The sequence below is a fragment of the Procambarus clarkii genome, chromosome 90 (genome assembly GCF_040958095.1).
Source record: "Procambarus clarkii isolate CNS0578487 chromosome 90, FALCON_Pclarkii_2.0, whole genome shotgun sequence".
Classification (NCBI taxonomy): Eukaryota; Metazoa; Arthropoda; class Malacostraca; order Decapoda; family Cambaridae; genus Procambarus; species Procambarus clarkii.
The window spans coordinates 9070608-9096561 of record NC_091239.1 but is presented as its reverse complement, the minus strand read 5'-3'; the positions used below and the strand labels follow the sequence as shown (position 1 = coordinate 9096561).

At 49.0% G+C, this 25954-nt stretch overlaps 1 protein-coding gene across 4 annotated transcripts in view; it reads left to right on the top strand.

Moving 5' to 3' along the window:
* Nucleotides 1-25954, top strand: part of LOC123746526 (dual specificity tyrosine-phosphorylation-regulated kinase mbk-2) — a 205957-nt gene that overhangs the window by 101696 nt on the left and 78307 nt on the right. The gene's annotated exons all lie outside the window — the stretch shown is intronic.

Sequence of the window (25954 nt, the reverse complement as noted above, 5' to 3'; positions counted from 1 at the left end):
GCCTCAGGATGGGTGATGGGTGTTCTCTCCCCCCACACACACTCACCCCCACACCCCCCCACCCCCACACTTCCTCTGGCTCACCCTTGCACTTCTCAGGTTCATTTGGCAAGTTAAGTGAGCACATGTGTGGCTCCTGTTCATGTGTGTGGCCCCTGTTCATGTGTGTGGCTCCTGTTCATGTGTGTGGCTCCTGTTCATGTGTGTGGCCCCTGTTCATGTGTGTGGCTCCTGTTCATGTGTGTGGCTCCTGTTCATGTGTGTGGCCCCTGTTCATGTGTGTGGCTCCTGTTCATGTGTGTGGCCCTGTTCATGTGTGTGGCTCCTGTTCATGTGTGTGGCCCCTGTTCATGTGTGGCCCCTGTTCATGTGTGGCCCCTGTTCATGTGTGGCCCCTGTTCATGTGTGGCTCCTGTTCATGTGTGGCCCCTGTTCATGTGTGGCCCCTGTTCATGTGTGTGGCCCTGTTCATGTGTGGCCCCTGTTCATGTGTGGCTCCTGTTCATGTGTGGCCCTGTTCATGTGTGGCCCCTGTTCATGTGTGGCTCCTGTTCATGTGTGGCCCCTGTTCATGTGTGGCCCCTGTTCATGTGTGGCTCCTGTTCATGTGTGGCCCCTGTTCATGTGTGGCCCCTGTTCATGTGTGGCAGCTGTTCTCTCGTCTCCTCTGTGTCGTATATGTATTTCCACTTGTTATTAGAGAGAGAGAGAGAGAGAGAGAGAGAGAGAGAGAGAGAGAGAGAGAGAGAGAGAGAGAGAGAGAGAGAGAGAGAGAGAGAGAGAGAGAGGAAGGAAGGGTGTGGGAAGGGGGAAATAATATGATAAAGAGCAGGAAAGGTCAATGGACGTTGTCACGGTATGTGGGCCCCCCCCCCCTCTCCTGTTGCTTATGTGGCAACAGGAGAGAGAGAGAGAGAGGGGGGGGGGAGGGAGGAAAGAAAATGATAAGATGTATTTTGAGAACGTTCACATCTAGAGACCTCACAGCAATGCTAATACTATTTAACTCACTGATGCTGTCCCGTCTTGAGTATTGCTCGGTACTCACTTCCCCCTTCAGAGCAGGAGAGATCTCTGAATTAGAGGGAATACAGAGAACATATTGGGCACGCATAGAAACTGTAAAACATCTAAATTATTGGGATCGTCTCAAAGCTCTCAAAATGTACTCTTTGGAAAGAAGATAAGAAAGGTATCAAATAATATATACATGGAAGATACTGGAGGGCCAGGTCCCAAATTTGCACAGTAGAATAACAACATACTGGAGCAAAAGGTACGGAAGGAAATGTAGAATAGAACCAGTGAAGAGTAGAGGTGCCATAGGCACAATCAGAGAACACTGAACATCAGAGGTCCACGGCTGTTGAACACCCTCCCAGCAAGCATTAGAAATATTGCCGGAACGAAAGTGAAAGTCTTCAAGAAGCATTTAGACAACCTCTTGCAGGAAGTGCCGGACCAACCAGGCTGTAGTGGATATGCGAGCCTGCCGGCAGGGTAGCTGCCCAGGCCAATATTAAATGCAAATAGTTATCCATATCAAGGAATGGATAGGTTAGTGGACTGTCATATATTTCTGGTTAGATTAACAGTACATTTTTTTTTGCCCCAACCAAGTAATTGCTTGAAGCAATGTCGACCTCGACAGAACCCTTAGGGAGTCGGTCGGCCGAGCGGACAGCACGCTGGACTTGTGATCCTGTGGTCCTGGGTTCGATCCCCAGGCGCCGGCGAGAAACAATGGGCAGAGCTTCTTTCACCCTATGCCCCTGTTACCTAGCAGTAAAATAGATACCTGGGTGTTACTCAGCTGTCACGGGCTGCTTCCTGGGGGTGGAGGCCTGGTCGAGGACCGGGCCGCGGGGACACTAAAAAGCCCCGAAATCATCTCAAGATAACCTCAAGATAACCCTCGCTTCTCAGAACTTCCCTGGCACATGGAATTTCCCTACGATAAATGATAGTTTACAACCCCCTATTGCCTTTAATTACCCCTCCGCGGTCTACAGCAAAAAGTTTACCATAGGTCTCCCGCGCTGGTAATACCCCCAATACAACAGCGGTTTACACTATACCACTATTAATCGTATCCCCCTTTCTGGAAGGTCGGGTATACGATATATAATGCGAGATGAAGAGGCAACTTGAAGCCAGCACAGATCAACATACTGTGTTGTTATCCCTATATAGAGACTTGGGTTGTAAGTAGTGATCAACACGTCTGTTGTGACGGGCACGATGATTATTATTACACCCCTACCTGCCTACCACCACCACCACCACCACCACCAACCTGGCTACCACCATTACCAGTGCCGTTAACCAGTCTTGTGGTGGTGGTGGGAAGGTAATTACCAGCCACAGGTGTGACTAAGTCTCTCAACTGCCTGGTTGATCAATTACATTATTGTTGTTGTTGTTGTTGTTTTTACGTCCAGCGACTCGGGAACCACAGTCTGATTGATCAAGTGTCTTAGCAGTTGTTTAAGAGGTTTTATCTTGAATACAAAGGCTTTAAATCCTTAATATATATACATAAATTATACAGGATCGCACGTACGTGTGTGTGTGCGCGTGCGTGTGCGTGCGTGTGTGTGCGTGCGTGTGTGTGCGTGCGTGCGTGCGTGCGTGTGCGTGCGTGCGTGTGCGTGCGTGTGTGTGTGTTCTTTGCGTGCCTACAGGATACTCTTGGATCCCGTCTTTCTAACCGTCGCTTGTCTAATGCAGCCTTTAGCAGCTGTCTAACTCCCAGGTACCTATTTACTGCTAGGTAAACAGAACCATCAGATGAAACACACCTGATTTCTGCCTCGGCCGGGAATCGAACCAGAGCTCCGAGGACTACGTTGCCACCAGGCTGCCTACCCGCCGTTATACCTATGATAGTGGGATCATCTTTGTCTGTATCAGCGTGTTGATCTCTTGGCCTTACCTCGGGGGCTCTCATTCCCTTGTAAGAGAGAGACCTAGAGCGCTCTAGAGAGACCTAGAGCGCTCTAGAGAGACCTAGAGCGCTCTGGAGAGACCTAGAGCGCTCTGGAGAGACCTAGAGCGCTCTAGAGAGACCTAGAGCGCTCTAGAGAGACCTAGAGCGCTCTGGAGAGACCTAGAGCGCTCTGGAGAGACCTAGAGCGCTCTGGAGAGACCTAGAGCGCTCTAGAGAGACCTAGAGCGCTCTAGAGAGACCTAGAGCGCTCTAGAGAGACCTAGAGCGCTCTAGAGAGACCTAGAGCGCTCTAGAGAGACCTAGAGCGCTCTGGAGAGACCTAGAGCGCTCTGGAGAGACCTAGAGCGCTCTAGAGAGACCTAGAGCGCTCTAGAGACCTAGAGAGCGCTAGAGCCCTCTATAGAGGGAGCTATGAGAGGAGAGAGAGCCACACTGCCAACATATGTGTAGCAGTGTCCAGGTCGGCCGGATGAACACGCCCTGAGCCATTCACATGAATATAAAAGGCTTGATAGGAAGCCATTGGTGAGTTTTGCGTCAACCAAGGTTGGGGCTCACATTGTCATATGGCTCAACCGTTTGGGTAGAAATGTGCCGTCCTCTTGACTTAATTCACGCCAGCCAAGCCTGGCCCCGGGCCGGGCTTGGGGGAGTAGAACAACTCCTAGAACACCATCCAGGTACAATCCAGGCAACTCAGAGGTAATGCTGGCCAATACTGTCCTGTATCTTCTTGAGGTTATCTTGAGATGATTTCGGGGCTTTAGTGTCCCCGCGGCCCGGTCCTCGACCAGGCCTCCTTGGCCTGTTAGTTAAAGTTAGTTAGTTAAAAGCAGTTAGGAGTCATTAACTGTCTTATTGACTGCTTTTGGCACTTGGCCCCCCCCCTATCCCTGGCTACCCCTCCCCCCACCCCCTCCCTAGCCTACCCATCCCTGCCTACCCATCCCTACCTACCCCCTCCCCCCGAGGTCTCAACAACCCCACAGTCTTCCTTCAAGGTACAACTTGCCCTCCAGCGCTCAGTGACAGCTGGTGTCACGACCTTCAGTTCATTTTCCTCGTTAGCTCTGTCATTCCGGTTTGCTACGGGCTCGCCATAGCCCGTGCTACTTGGAACTTCTTACTCCAGGTGTAACACTGTAAAAGTGTTTGGGTTAGTTTATTTAAAATATATATAGAGTACACGAGTCACAGACAAGGATCGGAGAGGCGCCAGTTGTCTGCCTGAGATCTCACACCTCTAACCGTTAACGACCCCAAGTGACCTGAGGTCAGATCATGAGAATTTCACCTTGCTTCCGCTAAGCTCTTAATTGGAGCCGGGTAGCCTTCAAACATGCCGACGTTTAAGGAGTGGCTTGGTAGAGTGCCGGAGGCTATCTACTTATGGGCGGAGTTAGCTACTAGGTTCCCCAATATAAACTCGGAGAGCTATCGAGCAGAAAAGCAATAGGAGACCGGCCAGCGGAGCAGAGCAGAGGCCAGCCGTCGAGATAGGCCGTCACCAGACGGGGGGTGACGCTGCCTGAAAATTGCAGACCCCCCCCCCCCCTCTCTATTCAACTTAGACTCAGTCCTCGGTGAGTGAACATTTAGGTGACTTGGTCGTGTTTACATATGTTGTGTGATGATCAGGGGCAGTCAAGTTGTAGGGTTCTCAGATTCTTGGAGGATGACTCACTTTAAATATTAAACTGGAACATTTTAATTGAATTGCTAAATTATGATACTTCATGTGAAATATAATTATGAATTTATTATTTAAATTGTGTTTAACTTTGTTCCCTAGAGATTTTGAGTTGAGATGAGAAAGCCTCTGTAGTTACTGGTTTCATGGTTTAGAATGAGTACATGATAAAGATGGGACCATACTAATAATGATCTCTTGATAACATCTTTTGAGAATTTTGTGATACAGGCAAGTTCCATTCCTTGTCTTGTATGTAATGATCATGAATGGATGGTGGCAGCATTTCGTCTTCTACTATCTACTCTTCTACGTCTACTTTCTACTCTTCTACTACTACCTATCTATTCCTCTCCCTCCACCCCTCTCTAAACTCTCACTTTCAGCTAATGACCCTCCTCGCTCCTCCCACCTCCCTACCTCTTACCCCAAACCCTCACTAATTACTTCACTATTCATTTCTTTCCTTTCGTTTTCCCTTTACGTTTGTGGCAATGATTCTGTATTCTAGAGTTCTCTCTAGAGTTTCGGGTAACTGATCAAGTTACGGCGCCTTGTAGTCTTAGCACCTAGGTAGTCAAATACCTAGGTTACAAGGTGTTGAACGAGAGAGGTTGCCTTAGGAACTCTGGAGGTGCTCTAGAATAGTTAGCTAACTGGGGACGGGATAACGGACTAGAGAGAGCTGTTTCCCCCGGCCTCGTTAGTTAACTGGGGGGTGGAATAATGGACAAGATAGAGCCATTTCCCCCACCCCCCGTTACACAGGTAGCGATTCTTAAACAACAACAACAACTTTTGTTCCAATTGAACTCTGGTGCATATTTAGGCCAGGTTTATAACGGTTATCTTGAGGTGATTTCGGGGCTTAGCGTCCCCGCGGCCCGGTCCTCGACCAGGCCTCCTTTTTGTTACACACTCCCAGGAAGCAGCCCGTAGCAGCTGTCTAATTCCCAGGTACCTATTTACTGCTAGGTGAACAGGGACATCAGGGGTGAAATAAACATTTTTGCCCATTTGTCTCCACCTCCACCGGGGCTCGAACCCGGAACTTCAGGACTACGAATTCGAAGTGCTGTCCACCCAGCTGTCAGGCGCCCTTCTGATGATGTATGGCGTACACTGCGCCAGTTCTTGCAGTCTGTGTTCACTGTATGTGTTGAACAGTGACGCTAGGGAGTGAGAGGCTTAGGAGGGAGAGAGGGAGGGAGGGAGAAGGGACACGCACGCACACGCACGCACGTGCGGCTACTAAACATACACCTCACGCAATCACAAAATAAAGCATCTAGATAACCGGACCAGTCTCGGAGCTCTCAAAAATTTCTCCTCTCTCAAGAGAGGAGGAGACGAGAGAGGCATCATAATATATACATGGTAGATACACTCGACCATAAGGTTCAGGTACAATCCAGGTACTCCTGTGATGGTTGGGGTCACGGGGCCTCGTAAGTGGTGTACACAGGATTGTTATCGTGGAGAGAGAGACACACACACAGAGATACACAGAGACAGAGACAGAGAGAGCTTTTCCGTTACACCTGAAGGTGGTAATCAATGACTGGTTCCCAGGGCTGTTAACAGGTGGTTCGTGATGCCAGTCTGTGAGGGAACGTACAGTTACTTCCCGGTCTATACCCCCCTCCCCCACACCCCCTCCCCCACACCCTCCTCCCCTACACCCCCTCACCCACACCCCCCTCCCCTACAACCCCTCCCCTACACCCCCTCCCCCACACCCCCTCCCCTACAACCCCTCCCCTACACCCCCCTCCCCTACAACCCCTCCCCTACACCCCTCCCGTAAGACACTCTCCTGCACTAGAGGGGGAGAGGGGAAGGGGGGTGGTACTATTACCCGCTTCCGCTCCTGTTATTTTCATCTGTAAGAAATTTTATTGTTCGACTGTACCCGGGTTTTGTACTGTGTGTGTCTCCCTCTCTCTTACTGTATCCTTCCCACTCTCCCTTAACCCATGGGGGGTGTAGCTCCCCACACCCCCACACTACCAGGGGGTGTAGCCCCCCACACCCCCACAGGGTGTCTTCCTGTAACAACAGTGACCTTAACCCACAACCCCGCCTTAGGAGTCTAGCCTTGAGCTCACTCACCAGAGATTTACAAGGGCTCATCCTCCCCTCGACTACTCCGTTACAAATGCGACCTAATTATACATTTTCAACCACCGGAATATTAACGTTTTCTAGGCATCGTCCTCGATAGGTTAGGTGGGTTGCTTGGGGTCGTACGTTGCTGGTAAGGTAAAGCGACTGCATTTTTTTTTTCCCGGAATGGAAATCGAGATTTGGCTGCAGGGTGCATCAGAGGTGATTGAGAGGCGGGTCACAGAGCTGGAGCTCGACTAAGGCAAGGAAGATAATGCTTTGCAACTGTTGAAAGACATATTCTTGTATTCAGTTATTTCTAATCGCCCAAAATATTGACCTGTTGCTTCCAATCTTAGTTTAAGGAGCGGGGAATGATACTGGTGTTATCTTGAGATGATTTCGGGGCTTTAGTGTCCCCGCGGCCCGGTCCTCGACCAGGCCTCCACCCCCAGGAAGCAGCCCGTGACAGCTGACTAACACCCAGGTACCTATTTTACTGCTAGGTAACAGGGGCATAGGGTGAAAGAAACTCTGCCCATTGTTTCTCGCCGGCGCCTGGGATCGAAGCCAGGATCACAAGTCCAGCGTGCTGTCCACTCGGCCGACCGGCTCCCTGGGGTATTGTGATACACCTCAGCACTAAAGAGTGCCCAGCACGACCCAGGGCATGAGTGGCTAGAAGCACCAGCAGCCAGCCGCAAGAGTGAACCTCGAACCTGAACCCAAGAGGCAAGTTTGAGTGGAGAGTGGGAGAGGGAGGGATGGGGGGATCAGTGGGAAGGGGGGAGTGTTGGTGGGATGGGGGGGGAAGGAGAGGAGCCGTCTGAATTAACCAGTGCCAAACCTGTTCCGTCCAGAAGGTCATTCTCGGCTCATCGACCATTTGTGTCATAAGAGACAATTAGCGGGCGAGGGGTCCAAGTGGGTTATGGGGGGGGGGATAGGGGGGTTAGACCAAGGTTATAGTGTGAGAGGGGGGCTTCCTCCCCCCCCATCCTCCCACACTCTTGGCGCCAGTGTGAGGTCGGTCGGCCGAGCGGACAGCACGCTGGACTCCTGATCCTGTGGTCCTGGGTTCGATCCCAGGCGCCGGCGAGAAACAATGGGCAGAGTTTCTTTCACCTCATCCTCCACAACACCACAAACATGTCTCCGAAGTATATCGCTACAAAGCAATGGGTTCTGGGAAAATGGGTTCTGGGTGAACCCATTTCCATTCTTCTAGTCCCCAATCCCCGGCCTGGAGGCCAGGCTTAACTTGTGGTGCTCAATCCAACAGACTGTTGCTTGGCGCAGCCCGCAGGCCCCCCGTGTCCACCACAACCCAGCTGGTCCGCTGCTGCATGCTGGGAACTGTCCATGTTGTTTAGTCCAAAGTGGACAAAAAGGTGGACAAATGTCCACTTTTGTTCCGGCGGTAATGTATTTTTATTATTACTTACCGAACCACTTGGACTGGACGGTAGAGTGACGGTCTCGCTTCATGCAGGTCGGCGTTCAATCCCCGACCGTCCACAAGTGGTTGGACACCATTCCTTCGTCTTAGACACACGCGCCTGATTTTCTCAGCTCTATCAAGTTGCTGTGGTTACCTTGGGCCAGATTCACAAAGCAGTTACGCAAGCACTTACGAACCTGTACATCTTTTCTCAATCTTTGGCGGCTTTGTTTACAATTATTAAACAGTTAATGAGCTCCGAAGCACCAGGAGGCTGTTTATAACAATAACAACAGTTGATTGGCAAGTTTTCATGCTTGTAAACTGTTTAATAAATGTAACCAGAGCCGTCAAAGATTGAGGAAAGATGTACACGTTCGTAAGTGCTTGCGTAACTGCTTCGTGAATCAGGCTCCTTATGTAATATGGTCAATAATACTAAGAGTAGAGCACATTTACATGTGAAGTTCACAAGTGTGAAGACGTTTCGGTCTATCTTGGACCCTTATCTCCAGCACAGACCGAAACGTCGTCACATTCTCTCATATGTGTGGATTTGGGTTGTGTTCAGTCACACTGTTGTGGCTTTTGTTTACCCCACATGTCACTGTTGTCACTTTTGTGACGTGTTGAGCTGCGTTATGTAACACACTCATTTGTATTGTATCTGGGAGACAATGTGTTGATCCTTATCTGAGATAAGACGGTGGAGACACACTTGTGTTACCCAGAAGTGTGTCAGAGGGAGGTGCCTCACATCTCCGTGAAGGTGGTGTGTCAAACAGCTGATTTTACCGCCATTTTTCTGCCCGTGGTGTAAAAAAGCTGATTTTCCCGCCATTTTCCTCCCTGTGGTGTAAAACAGCTGATTTTCCCGCCATTTTTCCGTCCGTGGTGTAAAACAGCTGATTTTCCCGCCATTTTCCACCCGGTGGTGTAAAACAGCTGATTTTCCCGCCATTCCCACACACACACACTCACTAATCATCATCTAAAGATAGCCATCTTCCTGCCCTTGGTGTTCGGAGTGGTGTGTGTGTGTGTGGGGGGGGGAGGGTTCAGGGGTTGTGTGTGTGGGGGAGGGGAACAAAAAGATAGGCGGGGTCGTAGTATTATTAGCCCTGCACATCTGTCCTTGTGTATATCTCATGCCTTGAGCAAATAATATTTACCACGTGTCTGAGAAAATAATATTGATCCTGTGTGTTGAAGTGGGTATATAGGGTGTTGTGTGGCAGTGTTGCACCTTGTGTGTTGCACCTTGTGTGTTGCACCTTGTGTGTTGCACCTTGTGTGTTGCACCTTGTGTGTTGCACCTTGTGTTGCACCTTGTGTTGCACCTTGTGTGTTGCACCTTGTGTGTTGCACCTTTAAGCCTAATACGTCAGTCTCGTGTGTTGTATATGTGTTCTTCATAACATAGAACGCTGTACAAAAGTTGAAGTGCTATTTGTGCATAAATTGGAACACATTATATAATTACCAATCTCTCTGTTGTACAGAGTGAGGCCAGGAGTCATTAAGCTCTTGAAGTGTCCGGCTACGAAACCTGTACATCTTTCCTCGACAATGGCCACATAATCTATTAGGCAGTTTATGAGCTTGGAAACTTCACATCCCCAGGTTATTATTGTTACAATCATATTTGTAGTGCTTTGGAGGTTATTAACTGCTTAATAACTGCAAACACAGTCGTCATGATAGGGGAAAGATGTAGAGGTTTCGTAAGTGGACGGGTAAATCCTTGATGAATCAGAGGTTAAGTGTCTTTACGACGAAAACAAAACAAAAGTCGCTCCAAGCGACAGTCTTACGGGTTATTCATGCCCGTGCCATCTATTGGATGGGTTAATTTTTATCAGTCAACAGTCGGTTGGACCAAGTTGTCACAGTTCAAGCTCCTGGGCCCCAGGCCGGGCTCGGGAAGTAGAAGAACTCCCGAAACCCACTCCAGGTATATCTTGAGGTTATCTTGAGATGATTTCGGGGCTTTAGTGTCCCCGCGGCCCGGTCCTCGACCAGGTCTCCACCCCCCAGGAAGCAGCCCGTGACAGCTGACTAACACCCAGGTACCTATTTTACTGCTAGGTAACAGGGGCATAGGGTGAAAGAAACTTTGTCCCATTGTTTCTCGCCGGCGCCTGGGATCGAAGCCAGGACCACAGGATCACAAGTCCAGCGTGCTGTCCGCTCGGCCGACCGGCTCCCTGGTATGGTATGGTCCAGAGTCTTGAGAATGTCGAGAAGAACTTGAGAGTGTCCTTAGTGTTATAATAACCTCCTTGGCGTAGTCTGCGGGGGTTGAGCTTTGGCTCTCTGGTCCCGCCTCGAGGTGCCGAGAGGCGTGTTGCCTCCTGTGTTCAGCACTCCTCCTCCACCTCGGATGTTCCTTATTAAACCACTTTCTCTCTCGGGTTTTTCTTATTCCTTAACGGGTGAGTGTTCCGTGTTGAGGCGTGGTGCTGTGAGGCCGTATTTAGCCGCTAGCTCACCCCCTCCGCCCTACACCACACATACCCAAGCTCCTGGGCCCGGTTAGTCCACTATGGGATCACCATAGACCGTGCTGCTCCTCAAAATGTTCCCAGCAGCTGAATCTAAGACAACGACCGAGGGAGCCGGTCGGCCGAGCGGACAGCACGCGGGACTTGTGATCCTGTGGTCCTGGGTTCGATCCCAGGCGCCGGCGAGAAACAATGGGCAGAGTTTCTTTCACCCTATGCCCCCTGTTACCTAGCAGTAAAATAGGTACCTGGGGTGTTAGTCAGCTGTCACGGGCTGCTTCCTGGGGGTGGAGGCCTGGTCGAGGACCGGGCCGCGGGGACACTAAAAAAGCCCCGAAATCATCTCAAGAGATAACCACTACCCATTTCGGGGCTATTCATGCCCGTGCCACCTCTTGGCTGGCTTATTCATCATAAATCATCAATCCTCAACCAATCAGCCCTTGTCCTCCCCACCAATGATCTACTGTGATACAGAGCACCTTGTAAGACTGGAAAATTGAGGGCACAGAAAGGAAGGAATGGAAAAGATGATAAATAAGAAACAGGAGACGGAAGAGACAGTAAATGAGAGACGGAAGAGAGAAGTGGTTCTGTTTTGTAGTCACATTTGAGTGTGAAGATGTGGAGTACATCACAAACAATGGGACAGCAAGAGGAAGTGTGTTCTAGTGAACTGTTTGTTCTGGCCGTTGCTGAGTGTGGCCCTCCCCCCCCCCCCCCTGGGTCTCCCAGTCACCCTGTGTCACACCGGTACACACCAGCCACACCCTCAGCCACCTCCCTCCTGTCATTGTATTCCCAGGTGTATTGTACTAAAGTGTAGCGTGGATAATGAGTCCATTGGTGAGGGCGTGAGGGTGGGAAATGCTGGTATCTTTCACCCTATTGGTCCTGACGCCCCCTTCTCCCAGGTTTTATTTCTGGTGGCCCCCCTACACCTGTCCAATATGACCCCCCCCCACCTTACCTTGAGGTTACCTTGAGGTGCTTCCGGGGCTTAGTGTCCCCGCGGCCCGGTCGTCGACCAGGCCTCCTGGTTGCTGGACTGATCAACCAGGCTGTTAGACGCGGCTGCTCGCAGCCTGACGTATGAGTCACAGCCTGGTTGATCAGGTATCCTTTGGAGGTGCTTATCCAGTTCTCTCTTGAACACTGTGAGGGGTCGGCCAGTTATGAACACAGCTGTCAAATATGACCCCTACACCTGTTCAATATGACCCCTACACCTGTTCAATATGAGCCCCTACACCTGTCCAATATGACTCCCTACACCTGCCCAACACAACCCACACACACACCTGCTACACACACCCTGTGTGGGCATTCTTTACCCTTGATCGGAAAAAAACTTTAAAAAGTTCTGGATCGAGAATTTTTAAATAGTTACCTTGTCAAGAAGGAAGAAATCGCATACATAAATACGTTTTGAGCAGTTTAAGGGTCAAGACAGTGTCTATTGCCTGTTTATCTACGATAATCTACGATACGATAATAATCTACGATACGATACACTACGATAATCTTCTCTTCTGCTTTCTTCTCTTCACAGCGGCATGTTTTAAAGTCTTACTATGCTTTCACTTGGACTGGACGGTAGAGCGACGGCCTCGCTTCATGCAGGTCGGCGTTCAATCCCCCGAGCGTCCATAAGTGGTTGGTTGGGCACCATTCCTTCCCTCGTCCCATCCCAAATTCTTATCCTGATCCTTTCCCAGAGCTATATAGTCCTAATGGCTTGGCGCTTTGCCCCTGATAATTCCCCTCCCTCCCCCCCCCCCCCCACACACACACATTCTTATTTGAGCCCCCCCCTGTTCCATTTTCTTCCCCTCCTCTCCCTTTCCTTCCGTTTCTCCATCTTACAAGACTCCTGCAGGTACCATCCAATGGCTGAAACGTGACATGGGCATTGTTACAGTGGCGTGGGGTGGGGGGAGGGATGGAATGGAAGGGAGAGGAGTAGAGGGAAGTTAGGGGGTGAGGGAGAGAGAGAGGGGGGAGGGAGAGGTAAGCGAGTATTGCACAAGGCTCTTCAACACAGGTTAAGAGAGCCATTGGAGTTGCTTCAATTTTTCATCAAATGGTCAAACTGTGTTTTTTGGAGGGGAAGGGATAATCATGCGTCTATTATTAGCTGAAGGCTAATAATAGAAGTGTTTTGTAGGTAGTGATCATGTCTCCTCCTAACTCTTCTCTCACGCACGATGCTTCGTGTGTGTGTGTGTGTGTGTGTGTGTGTGTGTGTGTGTGTGTGTGTGTGTGTGTGTGTGTGTGTGTGTGTGTGTGTGTGTGTGTTGGGGGGTTGTGGGTGGGTCCAGGCAGTGGGCGGGTGAGTGAGCCATGCAGGAAAGTGAAGGTTGTACTGGTATTGGGGGAGGGTGTCGTGACCTGGGAAGCTTGGTAGGTGTGGGAACACCTGACTGTGTAGGGGCGGGTGTAGTAGGGAGGTTTGGTGGGTGTAGGGGGAGTGTGGGTGGGTGTACATGTACTCAGCTGTGCTTGTGGGGGTTCAAGAGCGTGTTCAAGCGAGAGAGAGAGAGAGAGAGAGAGAGAGAGAGAGAGAGAGAGAGAGAGAGAGAGAGAGAGAGAGAGAGAGAGAGATGGACGGACGGACGGACGGACGGACGGACGGACGGACGGACGGATGGACAGACGGGCAGACAGACGGAGGGAGAGAACAGGGCCGCCACAAAGAATGGATCCAGGAGCTACTCGCCTGACCTGAAAGCACTGAGCACGTTATAACAGAGGCAGATGTACCCAGCCAACCCGTTCTCGCAAATTTAATAAGTCAATATTGACTTATTAAATATGTGCATAGGTGACATACTTAACATAATAGATACCCTTAAAAAGATTCATAGAAAACACCGACCTTACCTAACCTTGTTAGTATCTTAAGGTAAGCATCTTATTGCTTCGTAATTACAATTATTACCTAACCTATAATACGTATAGGTTAAGTAATAATTGTAATTACGAAGCAATAAGATGCTTATCTTAAGATACTAACAAGGTTAGGTAAGGTCGGTGTTTTCTATGAATCTTTTTAAGGGTATCTATTATGTTTAGTATATCACCTATGCACGTAGTTAATAAGTCAATATTGACTTTACGAATTTGCGAGAACGGGTTGCGTAATCAGCAGTTAAACGCCAATATATTGCGTCCAGCAGCAGGTGTGCCCTATACCTGTCGAGGGAGAGGAGCAGGGGTGCTCCAGGGGTGTAAGTCACGTACATCAGACACGCTGGCGATGACAGCCCGCCTCCTCTCCACACAGCAGTGACTACTGGTGTGGAAGGGACGGCTGTGGGCGGGAGTTTAGGTGTGGATGGGGTTACCAGTGTGGGCGTGGGCGGTGATGGCCTGTGGGCGGGCTAGTTGCAACATAATATATGGATGGATGCGTGTGTGTGTGTGTGTGTGTGTACTCACCTATTTGTGCTTGCGGGGGTTGAGCTCTGGCACTTTGGTCCCGCCTCTCAACTGTCAATCAACTGGTGTACTGGTTCCTGAGCCTACTGGGCTCAGTATTCCTGAGCCTACATTTGAAACTGTGTATGGAGTCAGCCTCCACCACATCACTGCCTAATGCATTCCATTTGTCAACCACTCTGACACTGAAAAAGTTCTTTCTAAGTGTGTGTGTGTGTGTGTGTGTGTGTGTGTGTGTGTGTGTGTGTGTGTGTAAGGAGGTAGGTTTGAATGCGTATGTACACTAAAGCGAGAATACGGTAGTGGGAATAGAACTAACTTAATAAATTTGATACAAATTGATCTTGTGGAATAGAAGAGCTCCCAGACCCCCATCAAGCAGGGGATCAGGTTGTGGTAAACTACAGGAGGATCATTACTACCATAGTTGTCTGAAGAAGACAAGATGGCGAGCGACTGTTTGTTGAACAAACATCCACTTCCGGCTAGACCATATTTACCTTGGCTAGACAATGGTTGGGTAATTATGTCGGTGAGAACAACCAGGCGATCATCAACACTATTAGACCGCAACTGTGGGGGGGGAGGGGGGTGTTGTGGGGCTTGGGAGAGGGGGGGGGTTGTGGGGCTTGGGAGAGGGGGGTGTTGTGGGGCTTGGGAGAGGGGGGGGTTGTGGGGCTTGGGAGAGGGGGGGGTTGTGGGGCTTGGGAGGGGGTTGTGGGGCTTGGAAGAGGGGGGGGGTATTGTGGGGCTTGGGAGGGGGTTGTGGGGCTTGGGAGAGAGGGGGGGTTGTGGGGCTTGGGAGAGGGGGGGTTGTGGGGCTTGGGAGAGGGTGGGGGGGTTGTGAGGCTTGGGAGAGGGGGGGTGTTGTGGGGCTTGGGAGAGGGGGGTTGTGGGGCTTGGGAGATGGGGGGGGGTTGTGGGGCTTGGGAGAGGGGGGGGTTGTGGGGCTTGGGAGAGAGGGGGGTTCGTGGGGCTTGGGAGAGGGGGGGTTGTGGGGCTTGGGAGAGGGGGGGGTTGTGGGGCTTGGGAGAGAGGGGGGTGTTGTGGGGCTTGAAAGAGAGGGGGGTGTTGTGGGGCTTGGGAGAGGGGGGGGGTTGTGGGGCTTGGGAGAGAGGGGGGTTCGTGGGGCTTGGGAGAGGGGGGGGTTGTGGGGCTTGGGAGAGAGGGGGGGTTGTGGGGCTTGGGAGAGAGGGGGGGGTTGTGGGGCTTGGGAGAGAGGGGGGGGGTTGTGGGGCTTGGGAGAGGGGGGGGGGTTGTGGGGCTTGGGAGAGAGGGGGGGTGTTGTGGGGCTTGGGAGAGGGGGGGGGTTGTGGGGCTTGGGAGAGAGGGGGTTCGTGGGACTTGGGAGAGGGGGGGTTCGTGGGGCTTGGGAGAGGGGGGGGGTTGTGGGGCTTGGGAGAGAGGGGGGGGGTTGTGGGGCTTGGGAGAGAGAGGGGGTTGTGGGGCTTGGGAGAGAGGGGGGGGGGTTGTGGGGCTTGGGAGAGGGGGGGGATTGTGGTGCTTGGGAGAGGGGGGGTTGTGGGGCTTGGGAGAGGGGGGGTGTTGTGGGGCTTGGGAGATGGGGGGGGGGGGTTGTGGGGCTTGGGAGAGGGGGGGGGGGTTGTGGGGCTTGGGAGAGGGGGGGGTTGTGGGGCTTGGGAGAGGGGGGGGTGTTGTGGGGCTTGGGAGAGGGGGGGGGTGTTGTGGGGCTTGGGAGATGGGGGGGGGGTTGTGGGGCTTGGGAGAGGGGGGGCTGAGACAAGGAAAGGGATATCTTGCTGCTCCGATATCCTTCTGCAATCGCAGCAACTGCACAACGCTCCAATGTCGTCGGGAGACGGTGTTGAGTTGTGTGTTGTGGGAAGCTAAAGGTGTTGTGTCTTGCAAGATAGGCGGCCAAGAAACGGCTAAGCAACAGCCCGTTGGGTTAAATCATATAAGTCGATGCTTGGCCCCCACAGGCCGGGCTTGCGGTGTTGAAGGACTCCAGAGACCCTCTCCAGGTAAACTCCAGGTAAACAGCGTTGAGGACCGCGATATTAACTACAAGGGTCCGATTCACGAAGCAGTTACGCAAGCACTTACGAACCTAGGGTCAGATTCACGAAGCAGTTACGCAAGCACTTACGAACGTGTACATCTTTCCTCGATCTTTGACGAGTTTGGTTACATTTATTAAACAGTTTACAAGCATGAAAACTTGCCAATCAACTGTTGTTATTGTTATAAACAGCCTCCTGGTGCTTCGGAGCTCATTAACTGTTTAATAATTGTAAACAAAGCCGCCAAAGATTGAGAAAAGATGGACAGGTTCGTAAGTGCTTGCGTAACTGCTTCGTGAATCTGGCCCCAGGTTCGTAAGTGCTTGCGTAACTGCTTCGTGAATCTGGCCCCAGGTTCGTAAGTGCTTGCATAACTGCTTCGTGAATCTGGCCCCAGGTTCATAAGTGCTTGCGCCACTGCTTCGTGAATCTGGCCCCAGGTCCGTAAGTGCTTGCGTAACTGCTTCGTGAATCTGGCCCTAGGTTCGTAAATACTTGCGTAACTACTTCGTGAATCTGGCCGCAGGTTCGTAAGTGCTTGCGTAACTGCTTCGTGAATCTGGCCCCAGGTTCGTAAGTGCTTGCGTAACTGCTTCGTGAATCTGGCCCCAGGTTCGTAAGTGCTTGCGTAACTGCTTCGTGAATCTGGCCCCCTGGACTCTTTGAGATATATAACCCACAAATTTAATTAATGATTGATGACGTTTCGGTCCTCTCTTAACCCTTACCAGACCGACATTTCGGTCTGTCCTTGTCAATGGACGGACCGAAACGTGATCACTTCCACTTTCTGACCGTAACCCTTGATCAGTCAGCCTATTGGTCCACGCATCACGATCCCATACATCAGCTACCATTTAGAGGTGTGTAATCACTTTCAGTCTTGGACACAGCGAGCTGAGTATCCATTCCGAAACCTGTACATCTCTGCTCAATCATTGCGGCTTCAGGGAAGATGCTAAACTTCTAAGGTCAATATAGTCTAGGTCAGTCTGCGTATTGAGGCGTCTAACAGCCTGATTGATCAGGTTTGGTCAGAGGCCGGGTCATGAAGACTCTCAAAACCAGGTAGAGGTAAGACAAAGGCATCTTCACCCTCTTCCCAATATGTTGGTTAATATTATATTGGAAATTCTCCTCTATAGTTATTGTTTAATGGAACAAGTGACAGACGCAGGCTGGGATATTAGAGAGGGAGAGGGAGAGAGGGAGAGGGAGAGAGAGAGAGAGAGAGAGAGAGAGAGGATAGAGAGAGATGTGGTCATCTCCCACCTATACTGATATTTACAAAGTGTTTCTCCCGTAATGCCATTGTTGAGTGAACGGGTCTTGTACTGGCCGCCTGCCAGCCACGCTGCCCAAGAATTATTCACACACTTGAATTCAACTACAGGTATAGTTGTTCTCCTGAAGCCTCCTGAAGTCTCCTCTCCTGTATTACAGCAATACTAACATGCAAGACTTGTGTGTGTGTGTGTGTGTGTGTTGCAGGAACTAAATGTTTCTTGGATACATCCACCTTTGTTGTGGCAATATTTCCAATGCTTGCTGGGAGGGCGTTGAACAGCTGTGGACCCTTTGGGCCAGATTCACGAAGCAGTTATGCAAACACTTACGAACCTGGGGCCAGATTCACGAAGCAGTTACGCATGCACTTACGAACGTGTACATCTTTCCTAAATGTTTGACGGCTTTGGTTATATTTATTAAACAGTTTACAAGCATGAAAACTTGCCAATCAACTGTTGTTATTGTTATAAACAGCCTGCTGGTGCTTCCGAGCTCATTAACTGTTTAATAATTGTAAACAAAGTCGCCAAAGATTGAGAAAAGATGGACAGGTTCGTAAGTACTTGCGTAACTACTTCGTGAATCTGGCCCCAGGTGTTCAGACAGTGTTCACTGACAACGTGTGCTAACGGTAATTACCAGGAAGTGTCTTACAAGTTACCATTTCTGACGTGCGAATTTATTAGCTCCCTGAAGGTGTGGATGGAGGTGTCTTCCACAACTCCTTCGAGTGCACTCCAGTGTCGACCACCCACACAGGGACGTCTGTATATGTGTGTGTGTGAGAGAGAGAGAGAGAGAGAGAGAGAGAGAGAGAGAGAGAGAGAGAGAGAGAGAGAGAGAGAGAGAGAGTTGGAGTGAGATGCACATCTAGGAACAATAAAGAAACATTGTGAAAGTAGTGGTACCGTGTATATGTAAATATTAGTGAACTAGGATGTGATTTTAAACAAGGCAGACAGACAGGTGGCCGACCGCAGCGCCGCCCGGGGAACAATAACACACACACACACACACACACACACACACACACACACACACACACACACACACACACACACACACACACACACACACACACACACACACACACTTGTTTTTTTGTGTGTACGTGCATATGGTCATCTCTGTTGCAAGGATGAACCTCTAGCTCCTGGTACCCGGATATGGGGGTGTGCCATTTCACGGTTCGTGACTCTTAAAACCTCACAGCCCCGCTCCTGTGCCAGGTAAGTCCACTACGGGCTCGCCATAGCCCGTGCTACTTGGAACTTTTTATTCCCAGTAGCTGAATCTATAACAATAATCATTTAAAACCTTGGGGTTTATATCTCTGGCTCGTTCAGCTTAGCAACGGTGGGTAGTGGGTATGGGAGGGGGGAGACAGGCCAGGTGGGCATGGATCGGGGCAGGGCAGGTGGGCATGGTGGGGGGGGGGGGGGCAGTGGGAGGACTAGGAAAGGGAAAGTGAAAGTCCAGGTGGAGTAGCCTTGGGGAATGGGCATCCCGCTCTTCTCACCACTCTCACTAACTTTCTCACTTCTGGTTGTTCTCACTGACCAGTCTCTCTCTCTGTCTCTCTCTCTCTCTCTCTCTCTCTCTCTCTCTCTCTCTCTCTCTCTCTCTCTCTCTCTCTCTCTCCTGACCTGATGGATCGGGCCACTTCCCATGTAATAATAGCTGACCTGGAGGTCACTATTCACCCCTAGAAAGGTCAGGCTTGACTTGTGGTAACTTGGTCCACCAGGCTGTTGCTCGGGCGGCCGTCAGGCCCACATATCCACCACAGCCTGGTTGGTCCGGCACTTCTTGCAAGAACTTATCTAAATGATTCTTGATTCTTGCGAAGAGGTTGAAGAGCCATTGGACCAAACCCGTCTTCTTATAGAACGTCGCATTTCTGACGTATACTCTACCTACGGCCAAAAACTGTCGTATTACACAATTGAAGCGACTCGCGAAATTGACATAATGTTCCGTTTTCTGTATGTGGGTTCTCTGGTAGGTTAGGATAAGGCACTTTAGAACGACAGTTTCTTGACGTTGGGCACGCTCCAGGACTAAGACCTCTGGTGATTGTTCGCTGAGTTTGCTTATGGTGCCGAGCGGACAGCACGCTGGATTTGTGATCCTATGGTCCTGGGTTCGATCCCAGGCGCCGGCGAGAAACAATAGGCAGAGTTTCTTTCATCCTATGCCCCTTTTACCTAGCAGTAAAATAGGTACCTGGGTGTTAGTCAGCTGTCACGGGCTGCTTCCTGAGGGTGGAGGCCTGGTCGAGGACCGGGCCGCGGGGACACTAAAGCCCCGAAATCATCTCAAGATAACCTCAAGAAGAAGATGGTACAATTAATCCGTTTCAATTCAGATTATTACGAACCTATTAGGTGAAGCAAAGCAACATTGTTTAAACAAAAAACTTGACATAAACATAGTAAACAGGCTTGTTTTGTTTATTGTTTGTGTTGAATGTGGAGCTGAACGTCTCCAGGCTCGGGCCAACAGTTAGTTCTTCAGGACAAAGAACTTTGAACGCGTGTCAGGAAGTTGTTGAACCAAAGGTGCAGACCAGACTGGTGTGTGCTGGAGCACGCTCCTGTGTGTGTGTGTGTGTGTGTGTGTGTGTGTGTGTAATTTTGGTTGCTTTTTCGCTTTGACTGCAATATCGTTCTCATAATTTCTTTCCGACACTCGTCTTACATTTCTTACTTACTTACGACTTACAATTTCTTTCCGACACTGTGTGTGTGTGTGTGTGTGTGTGTTCATCTGGTTGTGTTTGAGGGGGTTGAGCTCTGGCTCTTTTGTCCCGCCTCTCAACCGTCAGTCAACTGGTGTACAGATTCCTGAGCCTATTGGGCTTTATCATATCTACATTTGAAACTGTATATGGAGTCAGCCTCCACCACATCACTGCTTAGTGCATTCCATTTACTAATCTGACACTGAAAAAGTTCTTTCTAACGTCTCTGTTGCTCATTTGGGTACTCAGTTTCCACCTGTGTCCCCTTGTGCGTGTGCCCCTTTGTGTTAAATAGCCTGTCTTTATCTACCCTTTCAATTCCCATCACTGTGTGTGTGTGTGTGTGTGTGTGTGTGTGTGTGTGTGTGTGTGTGTGTGTGTGTGTGTGTTTGAGAGCTGAAGCACGTGCGTGTATTTGAGTATATTTACCAGACAATTACACTAATCACCCGCCTCCTGTAGTGTTGCTCTAACAGCCGCAGGCATCAAACTTTCTGTTCTGCTTCCTGGCTAAGAAGATATGATTCTGTAGCATTGGGTGTTCTCTTAACCAGCACCCACTGTAATACTTGTGGTAATAGAGGGGGCATCATCTTGAAGGGCTGTTGCAAGGAGCCAGTTTAAGCAAAAACAAATTTCACTAAAACATATTTTTTCACAGTGGTGTTAAGGTCATTTTTATTGGGTGTTCGGTAAAGATGGAGCTGTTTCGAACGCCTCGTATGTATCAGATCTGTAACTCTGTCTACGGGAATGTATGTGTACTAGTTAGCACTGTAAAAGTACTTCAGTTACTGTAGTTGAGTGCTCACAAAATCGCTACACTATATGTTGTATGATCTATCTTCCACAGTGTATTTTAAAGATCTAAGAAAATGTATAGATGTTGGTTAACTCTGTATAAATGATGACGTCTGTGGTAGGAAATCTATACTGTAAAACCATATGCAGACGAGGAGTCACAATAACGTGGCTGAAGTATGTTGACCAGACCACACACTAGAAGGTGAAGGCACGACGACGTTTCGCTCCGTCCTGGACCATTCTAAAGTCGATTGTGAGTATGAGACCATTCTCAAGTCTCAATCTACTTGAGGTCCAGGACGGACCGAAAAGTCGTCGTCCCTTCACTTTCTAGTGTGTTGTCTGGTCAATATACTGTAAAAGAATGTCTTTCTCTGTCCAAAGTTGGAGGCTAGGTGCTTGGGGGTAGCCTTAGCAAACTTTGTAGGGGGATAGGTTTGGGGTACGGAACAGACATAGGCTGGTCGGAGTAGGCCTAAGTTAAATGCATTAAGAAATACCGACTTGTAACGCTACCTCTCCGTGTACGAAATGAAATTGAGAATTTCCTGCTGTAGCAGTAGGAAAACTAAAGTAACTGATAAAAATGTACGACTGGAGCTTTTGGGATAAACGTTCACTGAAAAATTACAGAAGACTACGAACAATCTGCGAACAATCTATGAACAATCGGACAATCTACGGACAATCTTCGAACAATCTACGGACAATCTACGGACAATCTACGGACAATCTACGGACAATCTACGAACAATCTACGGACAATCTACGAACAATACGCCATTCATTGAAAAATTATGGGCCGATATGACCGGCTTCCAATGTCATTCACGGAGAAAAAAAGAGAGACCAAGACCAGTTTTCAGGAAAAACACACAAAGCTGACATTGTCTCCTTTTACACTACTAGCGTCTCGACCAGGGAGGGTGTAGGAGAGGAGGCAGCATCTCCACTGAGGAGGGGGTGTATGAGGGGGGTGTGGGGCAAGGAGGGGGTGTGTAGGTACACATGAAGGTGTAGCCAAGAGTGTGGCCTAGCATGGCTGAGCATGGGAAGCAGGCCAGTGTTCCTTAACCTTTCAAGAGAGAGCTGGGGCCAGATTCACGAAAGCAGTTACGCAAGCACTTACGAACCTGTACATTTTTTCTCAATCTTTGGCGGCTTTGTTTACAATTATTAAACAGTTAATGAGCTCCGAAGCACCAGGAGGCTGTTTATAACAATAACAACAGTTGATTGGCAAGTTTTCATGCTTGTAAACTGTTTAATAAATGTAAACAAAGCCGTCAAAGATTGATGAAAGATGTACACGTTCGTGAGTGCTTGCGTAACTGCTTCGTGAATCTGGCCCCAGGTTCGTAAGTGCTTGCGTAACTGCTTCGTGAATCTGGCCCCAGGTTCGTAAGTGCTTGCGTAACTGCTTCGTGAATCTGGCCCCTTGGTTCTAAAGGTCTAAATGTGTTTGGTTCACCGGAGAAGCTGTGAAGAAAGCACCCAACGTTTTGACGTAATAACGCTTTTACAACGTCGTGAAAACGTCCGTGTAGATGTCATTACGTTAGTGTTGACATTTGTGAAGATTAAGTTGTAGGGAGTGACTCGGGTGGGAGAAGCGGTTGTGCCGCCTCTCAACTGGTGTGGGAGAAGGTCAAGGGTCATGCCGTCTGGGGTCATGACCCCCACAGGTCATGACCCCAGAGAACACGTGTGGTAGGTTTGGGGGCTCTGTGACTCGCGGGTGTTTGGGGTACTGTGACGGGGGTACTGTGACGGGGGTACTGTGACGGGGGTACTGTGACGGGGGTACTGTGACGGGGGTAATGCGACGGGGGTACTGTGACGGCGGTACTGTGACGGGGGTAATGCGACGGGGGTACTGTGACGGGGGTACTGTGATAGGGTACTGTGACGGCGGTACTGTGATAGGGTACTGTGACGGAGGTACTGTGACTAGGGTACTGTGACGGCGGTACTGTGACTAGGGTACTGTGACGGAGGTACTGTGATAGGGTACTGTGACGGCGGTACTGTGATAGGGTACTGTGACGGAGGTACTGTGACTAGGGTACTGTGACTAGGGTACTGTGACGGAGGTACTGTGACTAGGGTACTGTGACGGGGTACTGTGACTAGGGTACTGTGACGGCGGTACTGTGACGGAGGTACTGTGACTAGGGTACTGTGACTAGGGTACTGTGACGGGGTACTGTGACGGGGTACTGTGACGGGGTACTGTGACTAGGGTACTGTGACTAGGGTACTGTGACGGGGTACTGTGACTAGGGTACTGTGACTAGGGTACTGTGACGGAGGTACTGTGACGGAGGTACTGTGACTAGGGTACTGTGACTAGGGTACTGTGACGGGGTACTGTGACTAGGGTACTGTGACGGCGGTACTGTGACGGAGGTACTGTGACTAGGGTACTGTGACGGGGTTCTGTGACTAGGGTACTGTGACTAGGGTACTGTGACGGAGGTACTGTGACTTGCCACTGTGTATATAACTTGGCAACAGATCAATCACCTTCACCGTTGTTGAGGTAACGGGGAATCTGGCCCCCAGGATTTACGAAACCTGTACATCTATTTTCAGCAGCTTTGCTTACACGTATTAAACAGATTATGACACAAGTGCAGGTAAACAGATGCTACAGCCGTTAGGGATCTATCTAATTACCCAAAGCCACAACATTGTCGCTCGGATCGTCGACTTCCTGTGGCGTTGCTTGCCACCGAGTTTCGTCTAAATTTCGTTATGAATTGATATTTTTTTTTCACAGTAAAAATATAATTTTTTTCATGTTCTACATTTAGCACCAACACTGTAGTGAGTAAATATGGCATAGTTGTTCATGAGTTACGAGATGCTAACAAGCTTTGGGTAGTTTTGGGTAGGTTTGTGTAGGTTTGGGTAATTAGACGAACCGACCGTGGGAAGGTGTTTGGTACGCTCGTTAATTCCTAATTACGTACACACGTGTGTGTGTGTGTGTGTGTGTGTGTGTGTGTGTGTGTGTGTGTGTGTGTGTGTGTGTGTGTACGTGTGTATTTACCTAGTTGTACTCACCTAGCTGTGTTTGCGGGGGTTGAGCTTTGCTCTTTCGGCCCGCCTCTCAACTGTCTATCAACTGTTTACTAACTACTTTTTTTCCCACACACACACACACACACACACACACACACACACACACACACACACACACACACACACACACACACACACACATCACACACACACATCACACAGGAAGCAGCCCGTAGCAGCTGTCTGACTAACTGGTACCTATTTACTGCTAGGTGAACAGGGGGCATCAGGTCCCTTAGGACTACGACTCCCGAGCGCTGTCCACTCAGCCATCAGGCCCCCTTGTGTACTCACCTTGTTGGCTGTCTCACTGTGTGTGTGTGAGAGGGAGAGAGAGAGGGAGGGGGTGTAGACTATGTAAGGCCAGGTGTGTGATGCAGGTGTGTGGGGGCGGATCGAACACAAGGGGGCCCCATCCTCCAGGTCAAGGTGCTGACCTCTTGTGGGTCCTCCCACTGCTCTGGGAGTCCCACGCCAATATGTGTATATATATATATATATATATATATATATATATATATATATATATATATATATATATATATATATATATATATATATATGTGTGTGTGTATATCACGAAAATAAACACGTGATTAAGAATGTGACAATGTCAGACCACGGAGGAAAAATGAAACAGGAAATTTCCTTAAGTACTTTCGTATATTAAATACATCTTCAGAAGGTCATTTTACAGATCGAGTGATGGGTATAAATAGGCAGGAAGGAGTGGTGAAGTAATGTGAGGTACAATACTTGGACAACGCAGAAGGCCCATTGGCCCATCAGATGCACCCAATTGGCACATCCGATGTAGCACAATGGCCCATCTGATACAGCAGACATACAAGCATAATATATAGGTAATTATAACATAAAGAAGTAAATATATACAATAAATTAGTGAGACAAATGTTTTTCAATGATTCTACTTAAATCGCCCTTTAGCTGATCTATTAGAAATGGATCTAAGTTATATAGACCACTGCTAATATTCAAATTACTTTCTTTGGTGATCTGTATCAAAGCAGATTCAATTATGTTTCTGTTATAGGTGCTTTTACAATTTGTTATTGAAGAAGCACTCTCCCAATCAATTTGGTGAGCTTTTTCTGACAAATGCACAAACAAAGCATTAGACAATTGGCCATGTCTTACAGAGTATTTATGTTGCGATATTCTACATTTTAAATCTTTAGATGTTTGCCCGACATAGAACTTATTACATTCCTTACAAGGTATTTTATAAATGACGCAATTATCACTACGAGGGCTGTTCCTTACTAATAGCTTACCAACAGTGTTTTCGTAGCTAAACATTACATCTATATTAAAAAGTTTCAAGGCCTTGACAATATTCTCAAACCCAGAGAAATATGGTAAACATAACACATTCTTTGGGCGAGTCCTTTCACTGCATACATTATTATAATATGTACGACGAGCTTTGTTACGACAAACTTCCAAAAAATTCAGTGGGTAACAAAGCTTAAGACCAATCGAATCAATATTCTTAAATTCTTCATCTAAGAATTCTGGACTCACAACTCGAAGAGCTCTTAGATACATTGAAGAAAAAATTGACTTTTTTACATTGTATTTATGCCCTGAAAAATAATGAACATAAGATAAATTGTTCGTAGGTTTTCTGTAAACACTAAACTTTAATGAAGAGTTTTCCCTATGAATAAGCACATCTAAGAATGGCAAACATTTATCAATTTCAAAGGGAAATTTATTCATAGGGAAAACTCTTCATTAAAGTTTAGTGTTTACAGAAAACCTACGAACAATTTATCTTTTGTTCATTATTTTTCACTTAATGCTGAAATTCAACTATTTATGAGTTTGGTTTTTAATACTTCTACTTTTGC